At 41.1% G+C, this 21,335-nt stretch overlaps 1 non-coding gene across 1 annotated transcript; it reads left to right on the top strand.

Moving 5' to 3' along the window:
• The first annotated feature begins 14,403 nt into the window (after nucleotides 1-14,403).
• LOC141597799 (small nucleolar RNA R71) lies at nucleotides 14,404-14,509 on the top strand. Its single transcript, XR_012523014.1, has one exon. It is a non-coding gene; the product is annotated as a small nucleolar RNA R71 (small nucleolar RNA).
• The last annotated feature ends 6,826 nt before the right edge of the window (nucleotides 14,510-21,335 follow it).

The following is a 21,335-nucleotide window of genomic DNA, read 5'->3' as shown; positions in this document are numbered from 1 at the left end:
TCGAGTAGTTGTGTTTTAAGGTTTACTCGATCGAGTAGATTTTCTACTTGATCGAGTGGTTTGAGCTTAATTTTACTCGATCGAGTGATATAAAGTTACTCGATCGAGTGGTTTTGTCTTTCATGGGCTTTAATTAGTCCGTGAACTTATAATTAGCTTATAGACTTAGTATTTTTCTATTTAAGCTCGATTAATTAGGTTATTAGGCATCTAATCTATTATCTATCTTTCATCTTTCACTGCTACACTACGTTATTTTCTCTCTTTTACTGTAAGTTTTGCACTTGGATTGTTTTTGCTCGGATCTAGTTGTTCTTTACGCCGGATCCTTGCGATTGTAATCTCCTTTCTCCTTTTTAATCTTAATCTTTTTTTTGTTTACTTTAATTCTCTTGTTCCGTTCCTTTAATTTCTGCCCTAATCTCTTTTATGCAATTTTATTATAATTTCATTATGTTTATTATTAGTTCATTCATAATTATTAGTCTTGACAATATTGATAATATGAGTAGCTAATTTATTTCATGTTAGGATTAGGGGATCTACGGTAGAATTGTGATGATGTAGTAAATAGGTTAGATGAATTGATTGTGAGACCCTGTCACCATAGCAATATAACTGTATTTACCGACTTAGTTGAGTGCACGCTTCTGAGTCACCCTTTTAATCTGGTTAAATTTAATCCTGGATCGGAAGATTGGACTAAATAGACCTGCTAGGAACAGTAGACTACCCTGACGAGGACAGAAGTTAAGTTAGTGGGAATCTAGGGTAGAAAGTGGACTGGAAGGACCTTTCCAGTATTCGTCTCACAGTAATTTATCTAAGCTATTTACAGTTGAGTCACTGAACTACCGTAGTGAACCAAAATCCTGACATGTCCCTTCTTTATTGATAGTTTATCCCCATTTTCTGCCTTTACTGCTCTTATTTATTTCTCTTCCCTTTAAACCTTCATTAGTTTAGAAAACCAAACTAAAACCCCCCCAATTGTGACATAGATAGACGGACTACGGATAGATACCTTGCCTCCCTGTGGAGATCGACCCTACTTGCTACTAGCTTCTGTTAGTTGTATTTAGGTATTATTTTTGGTACAGAAACGACCGTATCAGGGCACTGCAAGGTTGAGCTTGCATGGGAGCCCTACGAGATTTAGACTAATGAAAAATCAATTCTTCATCTCCTACCTGAAACATAAGTGTCTTACCCCCGACATCGATCACTGCGCGAGCAGTGAATAAGAATGGTCTCCCTAAAATAATAGGGGTGTGAGTGTCTTCGGGAATATCAAGCACTACGAAGTCTACGGGAATAAAGAATCTCCCGATCTTGACAGGTATGTCCTCTATAACTCCTAACGGCCGTGATATACTACGGTCGGCCATCTGAACGGTCATGTTAGTGCAATTAAATTTAGTCAAACCAAGTCTCTTAGCGAGAGACAAAGGTAGAACGCTCACCCTAGCGCCAAGATCGCATAACGCGTTGTCAATCAAATGGGTTCCTATATGACACGGAATTGAGAAACTACCCGGGTCTGACTGTTTAGGTGGCAACTTATTTTGAACTAGGGCAGTCCCTACCTCAGTTAAAGCTACCGTCTCATGATCGTTTATATGCCTCTTACGCGACAAAATTTCTTTCATAAACTTTAAGTAAGAGGGTACCTGAGTCTGCAACTCGGCGAATGGAACAGTAACGTGTAAGCTTTTCAAGAGCTCGGCAAATTTCCTGAACTGTTGATTGGCTTTGGTGCTCTGCAATCGCCTTGGGAAGGGCACCGTAATAGGAATCTCGAGCCCTTTGTTCTTCTCTTCCAACGTCTCAGCAGGTTCAAGTTCTTTTTTACTCGATCGAGTCTTTTTACCTCTCGATCGAGTCTTTCCAGGTGATATTTCACTCAATCGAGCAATTCCAGCCTCTCGATCGAGTTCCTTAATGGCAACTGACACGGCTATCGCAACCCTATCAAAGATAAAACCTAACGGTCTCAACTAAAATGTAGCAGAGGCAGTCGAGTATCGAATCCACAGGGAGGTAATGTAATTAACAGTTGCCTAATTCTAGTCCTAAAGTAACAATGGGGGGTTTTTGTTGAATTGATTTCTAAACTACGAGATTTAAAGGAAAAGGAAATAAAAACAAAAGCAATAAGGGCAGAAAATCGGTTTAAACTATCAAGAAGAGAGGGACATGTCGGGATTTTGGTTCACTACGGTAGTCCAATAACTCAGCTGTAAATGACTCAGACGAACTAATGTGAGACGGATCTTGAAAGGTCCTTTCGGTCCACTTTCTATCCTAAAATACCACTAACTTAACTTTCGTCCTCATTAGGGTAGTCTACTGTTCATAGCAGGCCTATTTAGTCCAATCTTTCGATCCAGGATTAATTTTAGCCAGATTAAAGGGTGACATAGAAGCGTGCACTCAACTAAGTCGAATAATCACAGTTAAATTGCTATGGTGACAGGGTCTCACAATTAATTCATCTAATTCATCTACCACGTCGTCATATTTCTACCGCAGATTCCCTAATCCCAACATGAAAGGGATTTAGTTACTCATATCGCTAATTAAACTAACAAAGAATTAAAATTCCAATGAGAAAACATAATGAAATAACAATAGATTGCAATAAGGAAGATTAGGGCAAAGAAGTAAATGCAACGAAACAAGTAATAAAAGCAGACAAATGATTAATTATTATTAAAGGGAGAGAAGGAATTACAACCCAAGCGAATCCGGCGTAAAGAACACAAATTCCAAGTGAAACAATCCCGAAAATAAAGTAACAGTAGAGAAGGATGAAGCAACGTAATAATGTTAACAGTAGAGAGTTTTGTAGATGAAAAGATATCCTAATTAACCTAGTAAAGCGTGCTTAAATAGCAAACAAAATAAGTTTAGCGAAAATAAACAACTCACGGGCTGTTTAAAGCCCAAAACTAATGAAACCACTCGATCGAGTGGTTTAAAACCACTCGATCGACCAACTCTTCAGCAATTTCTACTCGATCGACTGGAAAGCTGCTCGATCGAGTAATGATCTTTGTGCGGCAAAGGATCGAGTGAAAAACCACTCGATCGACCATCAGAGGACGTGAAAACCACTCGATCGAGTGGTAAAACTCCTCGATCGAGTACTTCATCTTCATTTCAGCTCAAGTCCGCGTCTAAGTGCCTCGTATTGCGTGCCACGACGCTTCCAAACACAGTATCTCACTCAGGAAAATCCCGTCTCCTCTAAATGCATGCAAAGAGGACGAAAAAGGGTACGATTCCACTACTTTCGCGTTCATTTCTACAAAATGGACAAAACGAACCAAAGTAGCCAATTCGGGGCAAAATACCATAAAAACAATATGAAAATGCATAGAAATACGTGCTGAAATAGGCTAAAAAAAACTATACATTAGGCACGTATCAAATCTCCCCAAACCGAACCTTTACTTGTCCTCGAGTAAACTCAAAACTATACACTAATGGAACGGAAATGATAACTCAGAGCTAGCTTAACTTGTCTACTTGAACCAATTTAATGCAACAAAAATTAACAGTTAAAGCTAAGCAGTCAATACGCAAACGAATTATAAGCTGTTCAGAAATATAGCCAACCTTTCGACCTTGCAAGACCAACAAAATCGGAATTTCTCGTGGTCACTCTTCTCTCATGAAGCAAAAGGGTGAATGTTATATGTAAAAGAGAGAAGGAAAGACAGTCACTCACCTAACTGCGACCTATATAACATGCATGCAACAAAAATGAAAGACAATTCAAGTACTAATGCACACATTCCAACCAATAATGTCCGTCACAGCCGAGGGTTTGCAAATGATTTGGGAATCGTAAGGTTCAGGTGAGAAAAGGCAAAACATGTTATGGAAATGTGGAGGTAAAAGCGTCAAGCTAGTTCCTAACATGACCATAATGAAACCATCCGAATCTCAACTGACTAAAAGACTAAGTACAGGTGCCCTTCATTCGGCACAAAACTCACTAGACTCAAAACACAATCTCCTCAAAAAAAATATGGGATAGAACGGAGGAGTCAGACGGTCACAAACTTCCCTTTTAAACACCGTCTGAAATAACTAACTGAAACAAATCAACCTTTTTCGATTGTACATCTTCGAACATCTTCTCAACTCAGACAAGAGGAGCACGTCTGTTTCCTCCATTTTCACATTCTCTTTTTCTTTTCTTTCTTTCTTACACGTTCCAGCCTTTATTTTTGTCTTTTTTTTTTCTTTCACGTTTTCTCTTTTTTTTTCAATACTTTTTTTTTTCTTTCTCCTTCTCCTCAACTTTCCAACAACTCCATACAAAAGGGATACGGCCAAACTGCAGACGAAAACTCATACCACAAAAGAACATACTAAACTAGCTTGACTAGGCAGGCTTAATTTGGAATGTAGCTAATGGGTCAAAAAGGCAAGTTTTGGCTAATTTGGAGCTAAATGGGTGAAAAGTATAAGGAAAGGGGAATTTGCAAACACCTCCCTGCATGTGACACCAACCACAAACCCGAATATGTGCATTTAACAAGAAATTGAATGTCATGAATGTGCAAAAATGATGAACATGCTATGCAAGGAGTACTACTCTCAATTCCTAATGAACTGGTCATGAATGTCACCAGTTATGGCTCTAAAACTCAGAATTTTTTTAAGTAGTTTGCCAATTTATCAGTCAAGTCTAAACAGTCAGCTATATTTGAACAGAAATTCGTAGACTATGCGTATGACAAAGCTAATAACTATCAATAAAAGTGCAAGGCTCAAGCAAAAAGACAAGTTATAGTGCATTGTCATCATGGGAATCTACCGTTCCGACTCAACCTATATGCAGAAATAAACGTGAATATTTTTTTGAATTTTTGAAATTTTTCAATTTTTTTGGATTTTTCAATGAAATAAAACAATGCAAGGCAGGCTGAAAAATAAACGTGGATGCAAAACAAATGCAGATGCAGACTCAAAAGGATGCAATACCCTCCCCAAACCAAAACGGACAATGCCCTCGTTGTCCTCCAGCATACACCAGCAGATATATACAGGGGAACGGGAATATACAACAAACAAAATAAAAATAATAAAATAAAGGAGACAAAATAAAAGAGTAAGAGATACATACAAAATACAAACTTCCCCAAACCAGCCAGAAAACTGGGGAAGTGAGTAGACCAGTAGCTACTCGTCGTCGTCGTCGTCTCCATCCACCTTGTACTCCGGGTCCTCCTCCTCCTCTCGCCTCCTCCGCTCCTCAGCGTGAGCTCTCTCCACTACAACCTCGGGGTCCTCGTCCTCCCCCTCCTCCTCTGACGCCGGGTACCCCTCAGCTGGGTACTGGAAGAAGGAAGGGTGTGGCCAACCCTCCGGAATCGGTCTGTGTCGCCGCAAGTGGTACTCGTACAGAGGGTGTAGGGTCAAAGCTAAGTCCCTCTCCATACGAGCCTGACGCTCTGCATGCTCGATCAACAAACCGTAAACTGCGCCCCCTTGGTCCTGGACCGCGGGCGCTACAAAGGGAGGAGGTGGTCTAAAAGTAGCCGGAAGACCGCTCGGTCAGGTCAGTCCGTGGGACGTGGAGCAGGAGTAGGAGTGGTAGTAGTAGTGGGAGTAGGGGTCGGATCGGGAGTAGCCGTGGAAGGCTGGGTACTCCCTGAAGGTGTGGACCCCTCTCCAGTCTCAAGTCGCCGCTTCTTAGCGGCGGGTGCAGCAGGAGGTGGACGAGACTGAAGTGGAAGGTGAAGTAGAGGCAAAGCAGGCAGACGGTGGCCCTTTACCACAGTAGGTAAGGGCTCAAGACGGGGGAGACTGTCACAAGGTAAGTCAACAGACAAGGAGCCGTCAATCTTCCAAGTCCGCCGGTGCAGGGGTCGCCCAATCTTTGGGCGAGCATGGCGTCCGGACTCGATAACCTCTCTCCCGGGAGGTCTTTGCCGCAAGTCACGTGGCCAGGTGGGGAAAAGGCGGTGGGCAAGAATGGTGGCTATGCCACCGCAGGCAATGGTTCCCGCCTCCTTCTTCCCCTGGTCATGGAGGTACTGGGCGGTCAAGTAGGCTATGTTGAAGGTAAAAGGACCCTCACAGTCGACGTTCAGATAACCGCCCAGGATGGCGAGCTCGGTGTTGGTAATGTTGTTCGGCTCCTTTCGGCCGAAAATAGAGCTCCCCATCAGTCTAAGAAAACAACGGACGGGGGGATGGTGGACTTGGTGGAGCTTTCGCTCCTGGAAACGGGTCTGGGCCAGGCACCGCCAAACCTGACGGTAAACCTTCCTCGAGTCTGATGTCACACCCGAGGAGGTAAGGTCAAGCAACCTACCAAACTCCGCTAGAGGCATCGGAAAAGTCCGGTTAAACAACCGGAAGGAGACTGAAAGACCGTTTCGGGGTCGGTCTTATGTGCATCCGGGAGAAGGTAAAAGAGGCGAGAAACTCGAGACTCGGCTCTAAGAAGGTGTGGCCTCTCATAGTAATGAGCCCAGGCATCCCCGTGCCCGTAGTAAAGTACAGACTGACTCGTAAATGCCGAGTTTATCTAATGCCGATTTATCCAAAAATCGGGAAGGCACATGTATACACTTCAACAAGTTATAAAATTTATCACGGTGTAAAGCATTAACAAAGAGTACCTGTGGATAATCTGGGTGAGAATCGAGGGAAGTGTCCCCTCGAACTAATCGTCCCAGTAGAAGCGAGCGAGCGGCACTGTAGAAAGTGCTAGGGGCGGAAGTAGAGGTAGAAGGAGCTGGCGTAGCTCGAGACTGTCTACGACCCCGGCCTATGGAACGCAAGGCAGCAGCTCGCTCTCGGACGGTGTAAGGAACCAGGGCGATTCAAGGCAACAAACCGCAGTGAGTCCGCCACAGTGCAAAAGTAGAGGCCGGTGTACACGTAGTGGCCTGCTGTGGTCACCATCAAGAGGGACTAGCGCAAAGAATGCTAGCAGGGGTGGTGACCGTAGAGGAAGTGGCAGCCTGAACTGAGCTTCCAGCTGAGCTAGCTGGAGCAAAAACTGTCCCTGCAGCTGAAACAAGGAAAACTGGGGCTGCAGTGGTGACTAAGGTGGAGGTAGGGGCAACAACAGGGGCCACTGACTCACTCAAGGACGGACTGGAGGTGGTACTGGTAGAAGGCAAAGTACTAGAATCCATCCTGCAAACATAGGGTAAGGGATATGAGAGGAAAACAATGGTTAACAGAGGCTAAGACAACAGAAAAACAGCATGTGAAACCATAAACACTCCCCTACCAGTCGAAAATTTCGACCTACAAAGATACAATTTCCAAAAATCCTCAGAAATTTCGAATCAGCATGTAAGCAGCAGTAGGGGACGGGGTAGTAGTTAACAACAGTAGCTAGCAAGCAATGACTGAGGTTAATTAAAGCATGAAAACATGTGAACCGTCGACGATCGAGAATTTCGACTGAGAAGCCCTAATTGCGAAACTTCGCACAAGACTCAAATTAAACATGCTAAGCATTGACAGGGGTTGATAACGATCTAAAACAACAGCAAATTAGTGATAATGAAGCTAATTTAGACAGATTCATGAAAGAAGATCACCCAAGCGACAGTCGAAAATTTCGACTGTCCTGAACCCATATCGCAAAAGTCATGTAAAATTCGATTTAAGCATGCAAAACAGCGAGGAAAGGGAAATATGATCATCAAGCAAGCTAATTAAGGGTATACAAACACAATACAGTCGAAAAATCGACCAACATTGGATATTCAACCCTAAATTCGATTTTTACCTCATAAAATCCCAAATAACCGAATTCAAATACAAACAAGGTAAAAGAAACACTTACTCGATGATAAGAATCCTACAATAAGCAATTAATCTTCAAAATCAAGAACAATAGGCGATTTTTCAGTCGAAAAATCCGCAAACCCTAAAACCCTTTTAAAATCGAGAAAACGAGCACAAATAAAGGGGAAATCAAGGGGCTTTTGAAGATCAATTAGCAAGGAAGGGATTGTAGGTGGCGGATTTGGTGATTGGGCATGAAAATTAGGGATTTGGGGATGGTTTTTTGATCGCAAATGGGGAAGGGTTAGACGGAATTAAGGGATAAAATGAATTAGAAACAAAATAAGAGAGTTTAAGGAAAACACTCCCTGCATCTTATTCATTTCCACTCGATCGAGTGGTTTTAAACTGCTCAATCGAGGACTTTTGATGTTCCTGTTGCTCGGTCGAGTAAACTTTACTCGATCGAGTAGTCCAGCTTATTGCTTTGCTCGGTCGACCGGATTTTCACTCGATCGAGTACAAAAAGTACTCGATCGAGGACTTTTCTCGCGTAAGCTTCTTGAATTTCGTCCTTTCTTCCTCGGAATGCGTAAAACTTCCCCAAACCTGCATAAAAACACATGCAAAAATTTCCCAAAATACCAAATACGCATAAGCACAGTCTATAGTCTTACGTTTATGCTAAAAACTGTCTAAAACTAATTGTCCTAATTAAAACGCAATAAAACAAATTCAAAAGAAATTCAAAAATTATCTATTACAAAGTGTTACACGGGGCATTTCCCCGTTTAATTCCCATCAAATTTCAGTAGCCCCTTGGTGGGCTTCTGACTGGAGGACGTCACCTCAACAACATTGACTGTCCTCTTCAACTTCCATGAGCATGAGTAATCACTTGAAACGGTAGGAGGGGAGTAGTTCACATCCACATAAGCGTGAACCTTCCTCGTCCTTGCTCCTTTATCACCAACTTTAACGTCAACATCTCCAGTTTGATTGATAATGATTGCACCATGTCCTTTGACAACTTCCCCTTTGCTTTCATCTGTACCTACAGCGAGGAAAACAGACGAACTTTCCTCCTTTTTGCTCTCAGTCTGAGGCGGAGGGTTAACAATAGCGGCACAATTCTCCAAATTTTCATTTGGAGTGTCAATACTAGGATCAATAGAAGAGAGAGCATTGCAAGGCTGGGCTTGCATGGGAGCTCTCCGGAACTTAGACTGATGAAAAATCAGCTCCTCGTCCCCTACCTGAAAGGTCAAAGTCTTCCCCCCGACGTCTATAACTGCACGGGCAGTGGACAAGAATGGTCTCCCTAAAATAATAGGGGTGTGTGCATCTTCGGGGATATCTAAGACAACAAAATCGTCGGGAATAAAGAACTTCCCGATCTGAACAGGTACGTCTTATACTACACCTAGTGGCCGTGATAAACTACGGTCGGCCATCTGAACAGTCATGTTGGTACAACTCAGCTTTGTCAAACCAAATCTCTTAGCCAGAGACAAAGGTAAGACACTCACGCTGGCGCCTAAATCGCATAGCGCATTATCAATCAAATGCATACCGATATGACACGGAATTGAAAAACTACCCGGGTCTGATTGCTTAGGGGGTAACTTATTTTGAAATAGGGCTGACCCCACCTCAGTCAAAGCTACGGTCTCACTGTCATTAATAGTCCTCTTACGCGCTAAAATTTCTTTCATAAACTTTAAATAAGAGGGTACCTTAGTCAAAGCAATTCAAACGAACGGCACGGTGACTTCCAAGCTCTTAAAAAGTTCGACAAATTTGCCGAATTGTTGATTAGCTTTAGTATTTTGCAGCCGCCTCGGGAAGGGAACCGTGATAGGTATCTCAAGTCCCTTGTTTCTCGTTTCCAATGTATCTTCCGGTGCAAGTTCTGTATCCTTTGGACGCTTCTTACCTCTCGAACGAGGTCTTTCCGGTGATTTCTCGCTTAAACGAGCACTAGCAGGCTCTCGAATAAGCTTCCCGTCATCAATACTATTCGATCGACCAATTTGCTCACTCGATCGAGCTGTTTCTTCATCAATGTCAGTCGATCGAGTACAATTTCCACTCGATCGACCAACTCCACTTTCTGCTTCACTCGATCGAGTAGATAAACTACTCGATCGATCAACCTGTTCTTCCTGTTCACTCGATCGAGTGGAAAAACCACTCGATCGAGGGCTTTCATCTTCAGTTCTACTCGATTGAACACCAGATTTCAGTCGATCGAGCAACTGCTTTGTCGTGAGCCCTTTTTCTCGACAAGACACTCGCTCACCATCGATTCTGCGGACTTCCCAAGTCCGATTTCGACACTTCCGGTCCCTCATAAGAAAGACCGCTTCTCAATTCTATTAGATGTACCGTCTCATTTGGATTTTTCTCATTTTGAGTCGGTAAATGACCCTGCTTTCTTGAGGATTAATTTGCGGCCAGTTGGGCAACTTGAGTTTCAAGTGCCTTAATAGACGCGTCTTTCTGTTGATTTTGTTGATCACTCAGCTGCAACTGCTTTGTAATGGATTGCAACATAGACTTTATCTCTCCTATTTCACTCACCCCATCGGAAGATGAGGCACCATGGTTAGGAGGATTGAAAGACGGCGGCATCTGATAGCCCTGTTGATTCTTGTGTGGAGGAATATACGACTGCTGCTGGTTCGGAGGAGCAGTGGGATTGAGCACATTCTGACTGCTCCACCTCAAATTGGGATGGACGTTCGGCTCGTAATAAGTGTTGTTCTGCCTGTAATGTTAGAAGGCAGCACAAGACTCATAGGAGTTGGGACAATGATCTGAGACATGTCCCTCTCCTCCACATCTTCTACAGACGAAAGGACCGTCTGACACATCATTCACCTGATACATCCCTCCTTTGGAAGCTCCTCCCAACTCATATTTATCAAATCTTGCAGTGAGAGCTTCAAGTGTAGCTACAGAAGAAGATTCAGCAGCTCTTCTTTGATTGCCTCTGGAGTTCCCATATTCAGCTTTATGGGTGGCCAAATCATCAATGATCTTCCACCCCTTAGTCTCTCCCATATTCTCAGCAAATCGGCCATTGGCTGCAGCATCCAAAATAGCTCTCTGATCGTCGTACAACCCATTATAGAACTGATTGCATAGACTCCACTTTTCGAACCCATGGTGCGGAATGGTTCGCACCAACTTCTTGAAGCGGACCCATGCCTCGTGAAAGTTCTCGTCAGGCCCTTGTTTAAAGCTCGTGATCTGAGCTCTAATGGCAATAGTCTTCGATGCAGAAAAGTACTTCTTATAAAATGCTAAAGCCAGTGAATTACAGTCAGTTATCCCATGAGCAGCCCGGTCCAGATCCCTATACCACTCTCTTGCAAAGATCGCGAGTGAGAAAATAAACATGGTTTCTTTTATCGATCCGGTGTCACGCCGATTGGTGGGGTATGGAGCAAAGAATAATCGATAAAGGTCTCCATGTGCTTAGCTACATCTTCATTTGCAGCTCCCCCGAACTGGTTCCTTTCAACCAAGTTGATATAAGAAGGTTTCGGTTCGAATTTTCTTGCCTCCCCTGGTAGTACAAACCCCTTATAGAGATTCACAGCTGTCGGCTCAGAGTGACTAGCAATAGTTGCTTCTTCTGCCATTTCTAGAAAATCTGGAGAAGTGACTATTTCAGCTGATGAATTGGAAACTAGAGATGAAGGTGGATCTTCCTCGAATGGCTCGTTCTCGTAAAAAGCTTGACAGAGTACTCGGCTCTTCCTCCTCGTCGGTAATACCCTTTGTGATCGTCTCAACTCGCGCAAAGATTTCTCAAGCTCAGGATTATAAGGCAATAATTCACCACCCTGTGACCTGCGCATAAGAAGAAACTAAAAATAGGATATAAGAATAGTCTAAGGAACGGATGTCCCTTAAACTGAAAAGGACTAAAAACAAAGCAACAAATAAATTAAACAATTGCCTCCCCGGCAACGGCGCCAAAATTTGACACGGCTATCGCAACCCTATCAAAGATAAAACCTAACGGTCTCAACTAAAATGTAGCAGAGGCAGTCGAGTATCGAATCCACAGGGAGGTAATGTAATTAACAGTTGCCTAATTCTAGTCCTAAAGTAACAATGGGGGGTTTTGTTGAATTGATTTCTAAACTACGAGATTTAAAGGAAAAGGAAATAAAAACAAAAGCAATAAGGGCAGAAAATCGGTTTAAACTATCAAGAAGAGAGGGACATGTCAGGATTTCGGTTCACTACGGTAGTCCAATAACTCAGCTGTAAATGACTCAGACAAACTAATGTGAGACGGATGTTGAAAGGTCCTTTCGTCCCACTTTCTATCCTAAAATACCACTAACTTAACTTTCGTCCTCATTAGGGTAGTCTACTGTTCATAGCAGGCCTATTTAGTCCAATCTTTCGATCCAGGATTAATTTTAGCCAGATTAAAGGGTGACATAGAAGCGTGCACTCAACTAAGTCGAATAATCACAGTTAAATTGCTATGGTGACAGGGTCTCACAATTAATTCATCTAATTCATTTACCACATCGTCATATTTCTACCGCAGATTCCCTAATCCCAACATGAAAGGGATTTAGTTACTCATATCGCTAATTAAACTAACAAAGAATTAAAATTCCAAAGTGAGAAAACATAATGAAATAACAATAGATTGCAATAAGGAAGATTAGGGCAAAGAAGTAAATGCAACGAAACAAGTAATAAAAGCAGACAAATGATTAATTATTATTAAAGGGAGAGAAGGAATTACAACCCAAGCGAATCCGGCGTAAAGAACACAAATTCCAAGTGAAACAATCCCGAAAATAAAGTAACAGTAGAGAAGGATGAAGCAACGTAATAATGTTAACAGTAGAGAGTTTTGTAGATGAAAAGATATCCTAATTAACCTAGTAAAGCGTGCTTAAATAGCAAACAAAATAAGTTTAGCGAAAATAAACAACTCACGGGCTGTTTAAAGCCCAAAACTAACGAAACCACTCGATCGAGTGGTTTAAAACCACTCGATCGAGTGGTTTAACGAGTGGTTTTAAACCACTCGATCGACCAACTCTTCAGCAATTTCTACTCAATCGACTGGAAAGCTGCTCGATCGAGTAACAGATCTTTGTGCAGCTTAAGGATCGATTGAAAAACCACTCGATCGACCATCAGAGGACGTGAAAACCACTCGATCGAGTGGTAAAACTCCTCGATCGAGTACTTCATCTTCATTTCAGCTCAAGTCCGCGTCTAAGTGCCTCGTATTGCGTGCCACGACTCTTACAAACACAGTATCTCACTCAGGAAAATCCCGTCTCCTCTAAATGCATGCAAAGAGGACGAAAAAGGGTACGATTCCACTACTTTCGCGTTCATTTCTACAAAATGGACAAAACGAACCAAAGTAACCAATTCGGGGCAAAATACCATAAAAACAATATGAAAATGCATAGAAATACGTGCTGAAATAGGCTAAAAAGACTATACATTAGGCACGTATCAGCAACAGTGTTCGATCGAGGCATATTTCCACTCGATCGAACAAATTCTTCAATATTTTCACTCGATCGAGTGGTTTCAACCTCTCGATCGGTTCCTTGATTATCCAGACTACTCGATCGAGTAACAATTCCTTTAGATCGAGTAGTTTCAGCATCATTTCTACTCGATCGACCACCAGAAATCAGTCGATCGAGTATTTTCTTCGTGATAGGCATATTTTCAGCATTATACGCCTGTTCATCATCAATAACAGCTTCCCCCGGGTCTGATATGTCATCTAAAGTCGACAATTTTGGTCTTTCATAAGAACGACCACTCCGTAAATTTATCAAGTTTACCGTCTCGTGCGGGTTCTTCTCAGATTGAGATGGCAAATGACCCGGTTTCCTCGTGGACTGGTTGGCGGCGAGTTGAGCAACTTGAGTTTCAAGTGACTTAATGGATGCTTCCTTTTGTTGGTCACTTAGTTGCAGCTGCTTAGTCAATGATTGAATCATCGACTTTAACTCACCCAATTCACTTACCCCACTAGAAGATGAAGCTCCTTGGTGCGGTAGAGGAAAAGAAGGAGGCTTTTGGAAGCCTTGTTGAGCTTTATGAGGAGGGACATAAGGCTGCTGCTGCTGCGGTGAAGGAGTGGGATTAAGAATATTCTGACTTGTCCACCTTAAATTGGGATGGACTGCCCCTTGATTATTGTAATAGGAACCTCCTCCTTGCATGTATTGCTGAAAGGCAAGAACTTGTTCCTTCTTAGTCAGACAGTCAATAGCAGTATGACCGTCATTGCTTCCACACCTCTCACAAGTGACAGTTTCCTGTCTAGTCAACAGATGAACCGTCTGTTGATCTCCAGCAGATTGCAGCTCCAATCTATCAAACCGAGCATTCATGGCTTCCAGCTGAGCCACGACTGCCTTATCAACCGAATGGACCGTTCGAATACCATCCCGTGGGTTCCCATATTCGGCACAATGGGTCGCTATCTCCTCAATAATGCCCCATCCCTTATCATCATCAATGTTCTTTTGAAATCTCCCGTTGGATGAGGCGTCAAGTATAGCTTTGTGGTCATCGTACAACCCATTGTAGAACTGATTGCACAAAAACCCTTGATCAAAACCATGGTGAGGAAATGACCTCACCAACTTCTTGAACCGGCACCAAGCTTCATAGAAAGTCTCATCAGGTGCCTGCTTGAAACTAGTAATCTTACCCCTCAGCTGATTAGTGCGTTGTGAAGGGAAGTATCTTTTGTAGAAGGCAAGTGCGAGAGTCTCCCGATTGGTGATACCAAAGAAGAGCGATCGGTCAAGATCGATCGACCACTCTCACGGATCGAGTCGATCGAGAAAAAAGGAAAAAGCACTTCCTTTATCTTGTCTTGTGTTACTCCCTTAGTGACGGAAATAGTAGAGCAATAGTCAGTAAAGACTTCCATATGCTTTCGCGGATCTTCACCCGCCACACCTCGGTACAGATTTCTTTCCACCAGATTTATGTAAGATGGGCGGATATCGAAAGTGTTACCATCCTCAGTTGTGAGATTGAAACCTTTAGGGATCGAGGATGCTTTGGGCTCTGAGTGACTTGTAATATTAGGCATCTTTACTGGCTTGTCGGTAAAAATGAGATTGCCTTCTTCAAAAGATGGTTCTTCTGCAAATAAGAAGTGTTGTAGCTCGGGTTCGAAAGTACTCAAGTCTTCCTTTTGAATTTCTCTTTGCAGACGGAGTCTATGCCGAAACAGTCTTTCTGGCTCAGGATTAGCTGGAACTAAATCCAACCTGTTTGACATGGGCATACACAACACTGAAAGAAATAAGTGAGAACTGCCTCAAGGAATAGAAATTCCCTGAGACGGATAAAAATAAACGAAAACAAAAACAGATAGGGCTATTGCCTCCCCGGCAACGGTTCCAAAATTTGATATTGTCGTTTTGTACAAAAAATAAACCTAATTAAAACTAACAAAGAAGCTAGTGATAAGCAGGGTCGATCTCCTCAGGGAGGCAAGATATCTGTTAAAGGTCCGTCTATTTAGGTCACAATAGGGGGGGGGGGGTTGATTTTTGTTTTCTAATCTAATAAAGGATTAAGGGAAAGAGAGATTAAACAAGAGCAATAAAGATAGAAAATATAATAAAGATGATCAAATAGAGAAAGCATGCCAGGATTTCGGTTCACCATGGTAGTCTATCGACTCAACCGCAAATAGCCTAGACAATCTACTGTGAGAAGGATACAGGAAAGGTTCTTCCGGTCCACTTTCTATCCTAGATTTCCACTAACTTAACTTTCGTCCTCATTAGGGTAGTCTACTGTTCATACCAGGTCTATTTAATCCAATCTTCCGATCCAGGAGTAAATTTAACCAGATTAAAGGTAACTTAGAAGCGTGCACTCAACCAAGTCGATATTACAGTTAAATTGCTATGGTTACAGGTTCTCACAAATAAATCATCTATTCTATTCGCTACATCGTCACAATCCTACCATGGATTCCCTAATCCCGCCATAAGAGAAATTAGCTACTCATATTGCTAATGGCGTCAACAATAATAATATAAAGCATACTAATCGAAGATATAATGAAATAACAATAATTGTGCATAAACTAAATTAGGGCAGAATCAATTAAGGAGAAAACAGGAATTAAGGCAAAGAAACAATGAGATTAAGATTAATAAGGAGAGAATGATTACAATCTCAAGCAATCCGGCGTAAAGATCAATCCAATATCCAAGCAAGAGATTCAAGGAAGAGAGAATAAGTTTACAGTAAAGAGTGTGAAGGAAAGATTAGAGAGTTCTAAGATATGGAAAACGTCCTAATGACCTAATTAATGAAAGCTTACATAGGAAAATAAAACTTAACGAAATAAAATTAATCACGGGTCACTTAAAGCCCGTGTGAAACTAAAACCTCTTGATCGAGTGGATTCAAACCAATCGATCGAGGTCTTCTCAAGCTATTCCTCTCGATCGAGCAGATATCCTTTTCGATCGAGGACTTCCAATTTCAAGCATTTCGATCGAGTAAATAAAAGTACTCGATCGACCTCTCGTGTCCTCCAAACCACTCGATCGAATATCAAGACCTCTCGATCGAGTGCTTTTCTTCATATCAGCCTCTCAAGTTGACTTTGACTGCTTCGTTGACCACCCTTCACGCACTTCAAGGCATAATTCTCGCTCTAACATTCCCATCTCCTCAATATGCATGCTAAACAGGACGAAAAGAGTACGGTTTCACCACTCTCAGGTTCGTTTCTGCAATTTAGACAAAACAAACCAAAGTAGCCAATTCGGGGCATATTGCAATACAAAACGGTGTAGAAATGCATAGAAATACGTGCAAAATAAGACTAAAAAGGCTATATAAAATGTACGTATCACTGATTTTGGGAGTTTTACGGGGTTTTGTTTGTCAATTTCTCTCACGATATTGTTTTTTATATGGTGTGATATTTCATTCGTTACTCAATCCTCAAATATTTAGGAATTCTCACCGGAACCCGACTATATATATATATATATATATATATATATATATATATATAGAGAGAGAGAGAGAGAGGATCTCGTGCAAACGTAATGTTCGGTGCGAACTAACTTAAAAACCAAATCACACGTTACATTCTCTCACCTCACCTATAATGCATACACTCCTCTCATAACCGTGTCTTTCCTTTTCCTCCAAACCAAACACCACCACCTTCATCAGCGACCACCCCTAACACTGCCGTGCACCACTATCAACCTCGTCGGCACACCACCAATGTTCCTCCATCAGATCTCGCTCGTCGATGGCGCCATTTTCGTCCCTCTCTTTCCTCGCAGATTTTATCACCGACCATCGCTTGTTTTCGCTCTTCGCCGGCGATAATAACGTCGACTAAGACCATTTTTCGGGTCCAAATTTGCCGAATATGTCGCTGGAACAATTAATTTGTTGAAATATTACTTTATTTTTTGTAGATCTAATATTTAAATCGAGATAAAAAAAACAGAATCGTGCGGAGGTAAGTCATGGTTGTGTCTGATGGTAGGGATGGTGATGTCGCTGGTGAGTGAGGTGGGTGGTATAGTGGATCGCGTGATGATATGGCGAGGAGAAACGGGCCGGATATAAGTCATGGTCGTGTGCTGGTAAGTGATGGTGATGTCGCTACTGGGTGTGGTGTTTGTTGATGTCGGTGGTAGTATGGCGGCAGTGGTGTTTCTAGGTAGTGGTAGTAGTGGCGGTGGTGGTGGGGGCTAATGGTGGCAGTGGATTGGGGCTGTCCAGGGAGGCTAGTGTTGTGGCGGCGGTAGGGAAGTGGTGGTGGCGGCGGCGGTGGACACGCAAAATACCACCTAGATACACATAATATCGACCCGGATACACATGATATTACTACGGGTATAGTGGTGGGTGGTGATAGGCTGGTGGTGGTGATGGTGGAGGCGGCAATGGTGGTGGCAGGTGGTGGTGGGCTTTGTTGATCCTAGTGGAGCGGTAGATACACATAGTACCGGCCCGGATACACATCGTATTACTACGGGATACATGTGTATCTAGTAGTTATACCATGTGTATCTAGCATTTTTACGATGTGTATCTAGGAGTATTAGACTGTGTATCTGATTAGTTCGTACGGTTCGCACCGTACTTTAGTTCGCACCTGACCCCAACCCTATATATATATATATATATATATATATAGTCAAGATCCGGTGAGAACGATCACTCGGTGAAAACGGTGAGAACAAGCTAAAAAGACCAACTAAATTAATACCCTGACGTGTAATTGCCGAAAATCAACCCTAACCTTACCTTTTCTTCCTCATTCTTATCCTTTTACTTATAACCACCCTCTCCCTCATCCTGATCTACTACCAAAAGCTGAACCAACCACCAACCACCAACCACCACCACTAGATGGCAACGATGAAAACCACCGACAACCACGTTGCCGCCACCGTCGAGCTGCACAGGTGATGGGGATCAAACACGCCGTCGAAATCGTCCTATCCCCGACAACTCTTCTCCCCTTCTCCTTCCTCTATCCTCATCTTCAACCTCGCATATGACTCGGCGTACCAACGACATCACCCATGTTGTCCAAGGTTGTTCTAAAAATCGTCGGAGTCGATGTGGCTCGCCATTACTGAGTGAGTTGGATTAATTTGGTTGACCCCCATTTTCACGAAAAATGCTTGAGTCTTTTGCCGGGGTTAATAACTAATCCACATTTTGAAATAAATTCATTCATCGACTCTCCACAACTTTTGATGGTGGGTTTTTTCAATTAGATACATTGGGTTAGTGGGTTCCATTCATTTACGTCTTCTTGGTATTTAATTTTCTTGGGCAATGAGCATGTTTCTTTGATTAATTTGTGTTCTTTAGTAGTTTTGTGATTGATTTATTGGTAATTGGAGTTTAACCTATTATTTTTACAATGCCACCGGTGCCATTACGACGACGATAACAATTTCGGCAGACGAGCACGCTTTTTAGAGCACAATTTCCTCAAAATGGGTGGTCGGTGGTATACATTTGGTCTACAACGATGTAACAGTCAGCAATAGTGGGTTCATATTGTGATCTTTGGTGGCAAATATAAGCCAGTTTAGTTTGATCATGGTGTAATTAACGTGCAAAGTTGTTCAAACTATGTTGGATGATTGTTGGCATTATAACCTGGTGAGGAGAGTTGGGAACAGGGATGTGTTTTATTAGTCCAAATATTATTAGATAAGTTGATTATAGTATAGATATATTCAATATTTCTGGTAGAAATTGTATCTAGGTTAGGAAAAAAAATGTATCTATATTCTTAAAAAGTGTATATAATTGAGGTAAAAAGTGTACCTAAAAAAAGTGTATCTACGTTATTAAAAAGTGTGTATAGAATTGATGAAAAAAGTGTACCGAATAAAAAAAATGTATCTACATTCTTAAAAAGTGTATATAGATTCCTCGTAAAAAGCGTACCTACGATAGTCAAAAGTGTATATGAGATTTGATAAAAAAAAAGTTTATCTACATTATTAAAAAGTGTATATAGAATTCTTGTAAAAAGTGTACCTACGATAGTCAAAAGTGTATCTGAGATTTGGTAAAAAACAAAAAAGTGTATTTTGTGTGTGTGTGTATATATATTAAAAACAAAACACTCTCTCATTTTCCTCATTATTCATTATTTCACACTTCTCTCATTATTCATTCTTTCACACTTCTCTCATACCCTCATTCTCTCTCATTTTCCTCTCATTCTCTCAAAAAAAACAAAAAACCACAAAAAACAAACCACAAAAAAAATAAGAACAACTTCATCGACAACACATCTACACCAACAACAACTTCATCGACAACCACCCTTCCACCACCACTCACCACCACGCACGCCGACCTCCCCAAACCACCGTCCCCACCACACCACCATCACTAACTAACAACCACCAACACCAAAACCTCTCGGCTGGACCCACCTCAAACGCCGCCTCCATCCACTGCCACAGTCATCAACACCACCACCAGACCCACCACACGACCACCACCACGCGACCTCCTCTGCCCAGATCTAACACCAACACCACCGCCTCCTGCCGCCCCACGACAACAGCAACAACGACAGCAACAACACCACCACTGCACAACCTCCTCTCCTCCACCAGCCGACCTCCCTCTTCTACTCCACCACCGCCCCTTTTTCTTATACTTAGATCTTTTTATTTTTCAAATCTTATTTATTGTTATTATTGTAGTATGATTTGTGTTATGTTTTGATTTTTTTTTGTTGTTATTGTTATTTGTTTTTTTTTTTGTTATTGTTAAATTAAGTGATGGTTGGTGATGGAGATGTTGTTGAGAAATTAAGGTTTTTTTATTTTTCAGAATTATTTTATTGGTTAAATTTTTTAATCTCGTATTGTTTAAATATGTCTTGTTATATGTGTTTTCAGATCTAATGTTTTTAGGTTTAATCTTAGAACTACTGAATAGATTTAGTAAATTATAAATATTATCTAAGATCTACAAAATTTCGTCCTTCAATGACATTTTTAGGCTATGAGACTAAAGTTATACAATTTTCGACTAAAGTTATACCATTTACGACAATAGTTATACTATTTACGACTAAAGTTACACCCTTGTAAAATTAAAGTTACATATACTTTGTATTACAATACTAAATTTACATAAATTCAACATAATAAATAAAATGGAATCTTCTTTTTTTGACTTATTGGTTATTTTTTGTTTAGAAATTACGTTTTTTAAATTTCCGTTTTTTTATTGTTGGTAATGTTATTTTTTTAGTGTTACATTTTTTTTTTTTTAGATTATGAGTTTTTTTTTCCAGATCTAGAATTGTTGGTTTAAAGTTAGTATTGTTGGTTTTTTCGATTTGTAATCGTTTTTTTTTTTGCAATATTACTGTTGGTTTTTTTTTTTTGCAATTTGAAGTGTTACAATACTTTCAGATCTAGAATTGGTTTTTAGTATTTCGGTTTTTTTTATTTCGCTTTTTTTAAATTTCCGTATTTTGTGCTAAAGTTATAGAATAATCAAAATAAAGTTATACTATTAATGTTTAAAGTTATACATTGTATAAATTGAAGTTATACAATTTGAATTTGAAAATATTAATTCTAATTTTGCAATTTTCAGTGTTGAAGAGTTTTTTTCATATATCGTCTTGTTATTGTGTTGGTTAGTTTTTTGTTTATTTTAAAGTTAGATAAACATTAAAGTTACACCATTCAAACTTCAATCTGTATAACTTCAATGACCATTATTGAAACTTTATTACACATTTTGTGTAACTTCAATGCTCATTATGCGCAACTTTAATGCTCATTATGTGCAACTTCATTGGTATTATCTGCAATTTCAATGGCTATATGTGCAACTTTAATCTCGTCTTGTTATTGCGTTGATTGCAAATCTGAATTTAAATTTGGACTAAAGTGACATGATTTTGGACTAAAATTACACAATTTTGGACTAAAGTTATACAAAAAAGACTAAAGTTACACAATTTTGGACTAAAGTTGCAC

The sequence above is a fragment of the Silene latifolia genome, chromosome 8, assembly GCF_048544455.1.
Source record: "Silene latifolia isolate original U9 population chromosome 8, ASM4854445v1, whole genome shotgun sequence".
NCBI classification, from domain to species: domain Eukaryota; kingdom Viridiplantae; phylum Streptophyta; class Magnoliopsida; order Caryophyllales; family Caryophyllaceae; genus Silene; species Silene latifolia.
This window is presented reverse-complemented; position numbering and strand designations above follow the sequence as displayed.